Source organism: Elaeis guineensis, chromosome 15 (assembly GCF_000442705.2).
Source record: "Elaeis guineensis isolate ETL-2024a chromosome 15, EG11, whole genome shotgun sequence".
NCBI lineage: Eukaryota > Viridiplantae > Streptophyta > Magnoliopsida > Arecales > Arecaceae > Elaeis > Elaeis guineensis.
The window spans coordinates 6740739-6743662 of NC_026007.2; the positions used below are offsets into that span (position 1 = coordinate 6740739).

Sequence of the window (2924 nt, forward strand, 5' to 3'; positions counted from 1 at the left end):
GTGACTCTCCGACCTGAGATCACCATGGTAACTTGCAAGCAACTCACTGTGCTTTGATGTCAGACTACCTGAATTTTTAATTCAGGATCAAAATATTTCTAAGCACAGTCAAGTACTTGTAAAGTCGATGCGTGAGTCAAGATACAATTGACCACTCCAAGGGATTGGAGAGAATACTTTGTATTTCAATTTAGTAAGACATTAGCCAAGGCAATCCTTGTGAGGAGTCATAAGATTTATTAGGTTGAGACACATAATAGATGTACTGTTAAGAGTTGATAGTTTAAACTCTAAGTCATCCTTGCATCAAGGGTCAAAGGGATGAATTATACGGTAACTATATCCAAGTAGGTTCTTGAGTATTGCTTTGCATACATTCTATCGATCCAGATGTCGAGTACCATTGCTAGATGGTTACTCCGATTGGTATAAAAATCTATTCCTGTGCTACCAGCTTAGGTTTGAACCTATGGGGTCAAACCTTTTAGAAGTTCCTCTTCGATCGGATGGCTGATCTGAAGAGTCCTATTAGACTGAGACTCTGATGAAGAGTCCCACTGAATTAGGACTCTATCATTAATGAAGGATTAATTAGTGATTAGGTCACTAATTAGCTCAATTTGATTGAGCATTAAAGTCTGGATCAAGTCTGATTGAATTGGATTCAATCAGGTTAGATCTAATTAGGTTACGTGATGACCTAACAGTAAGGAAGAATTGATCCTGATTTAATCGAGTCTATGACTCAATTAATTCACTGATTTGGTTAGATTTAATCGAAGTTATGAAATCATAATTAGATTAGGATCATCATATTTTATTTGGATCTAATTAGATTGGGTTGGAAAGAAATCCAATTGGCTAAACCTGAGAGTCCCAAATGAATGGAACTCTCTCTCCCTTTGCGCCTCCCCTTCTCTCCATGCCTTCTTTCATCACACAAATTATTTCGTGCACTGAATAATCTATGCCAAAGCATCCTATTGTCACCCATTAGTGATAGGATTATGTTTGTTTTAAGTTGAATTCAAAAGGTTTGAATTTAAATCTAAAACTTTAACCTTATCCTCCCACACGTCGACACCTTGTGAAGGACCCTAATTTGTGCGACAAAAAGGAAGAGCTCCCATATGTTTTCCACACTCATAATCCTATGGTCAGCCCCTCCTTTAGTCAGATAAAGATGAGGAAGAGTTGGGGTTTAATTGAAATTCAAAAGAGTTTGAATTGCAACAAACTCTGGCTATTATCCTGCCTAATCTATGTTGCCAGTTAACATAAAAGGATAAGATTTTTTTATGCACCAATTGCTCTTGGATTTTCATCATGAGATACTAGAGAAAAGAAGGGGCCAAACATTTTTCTTAGGGCATGAGGTTTGGGGTGGGTTTATTCTATCTTGGCGTATGCAAAGGAGGAGATCTATCTCCTCTTGGGTGAGAGACCTAGAATCATTCTAGAATTTCTAGGTGAAGAAAAAACCAAAGAGAAGAGAGTCTTTATCTAATTTTTCTCTATCATCAAGTATTCTCCTTTGATCTATCTTCAACATTGAAAAAGTCCATGGTGATTGAAGAAGGAGATCAAATCAGATCCGCCATCAGAAGCTGACTGCGCGAGCTAGCACTCCCGCAGAGGGCTGATTGATTTGAGGACTTCATGTGGACCATCCATGGAGGTCGGATGCTTGTGCTGCTGTGAACGACCATAGAAGACTTTCAGATCCATGTTCTCGATCATGGAGTTTGACAATCCATGCTTAGATATTGGGTTCGAAACCCTGACTGTGGTAGATTAGATCTATCACAGTGTGCTGATTTTTTATTCATATATTTATTTTTTTAAATTTATATTCTTATATATATAAATTTATGTTATAGGTCTATTTGTAAGAGTTTTAAGATTAGATCTTATACATGTATTTGTAGATTAAATAGTTTAATCTAATATTTTTTTGCTGTAAAATTTTTGAAATGCATGCATGAAATTCCTGCGCATCCCAACACAGACATGCTGTGCAGCTGCTCGACATCAGGAAGGACTTCCTACCATATCCATCAGCAGCAGTGATTGTCAACCCATGATCAGATAATGGGTTCTGAACTCATTGGATCAGATCTAACTGTTGATCTGATTCAGAGCATTGATACGATCGATGCAGTCTTTTCTTTCATATCAGATTTTTTTTGTGTAATATTTTTATATCATAGATTCTTAGGAAGATAGTTTAGATCTGATCTAAAGTATGTGTAGGAGATTAAATAGTTTAATCAACTGCTTCTGCTATAAAAATTTTAAAATATACATACTTTGAACAGTCTATTTCCTAATAATGCCATGAGTTTTCACTTAAAATTTCAAACAGCTGTTAGGCTTCATGCTCATTTTTCAGCATGAAGGTTCCACCATAGTATGCATCAATCATTTGTTGATACTTTGACAAGCAATCATAGAAGTACTGGATCAGTTACCATTTGGGTACAGCATGGTGGGGGCATTTTCTAATCAGTTCCTTTAATCTCTCCCAAGTCTCATGAAACATCTCTACATCCAATCGAAAAAAACTAGTTATGGCTTGTCTGATTTGATTAGTTTTTTTGATTGAAAAATATTTTTTAAAAAATTCTCTATGCAGTTGATCCTAGGTTGAAATTATGATTGTATCCAAAGAGTTCGCCAATTTTTGGCTTTGTCCTTTAGCGATAAAAAAAATAATTTTAGCCTGAGAGCATCATCACAGAAATTTTAAATTCTTACCGTTGAACAGATTTTCAAAAATTCATCTAAATGTCTGTACGAGTCCTAGTTAGCAAGTTCATAAAATGATAGGAGCATTTGGATGATATTTGACTTGATTTCATATTGAACTACCTTAACTAGAGGCACTAAATGCAAGGAGAGTAGGTATATGTGAAAAGTGTAAA

At 35.8% G+C, this 2924-nt stretch overlaps 1 non-coding gene across 1 annotated transcript; it reads left to right on the forward strand.

Annotated features, from left to right (window-relative positions):
• The first annotated feature begins 2480 nt into the window (after window positions 1-2480).
• LOC114914846 (small nucleolar RNA R71) lies at window positions 2481-2586 on the forward strand. The gene has a single exon (XR_003802705.1). It is a non-coding gene; the product is annotated as a small nucleolar RNA R71 (small nucleolar RNA).
• The last annotated feature ends 338 nt before the right edge of the window (window positions 2587-2924 follow it).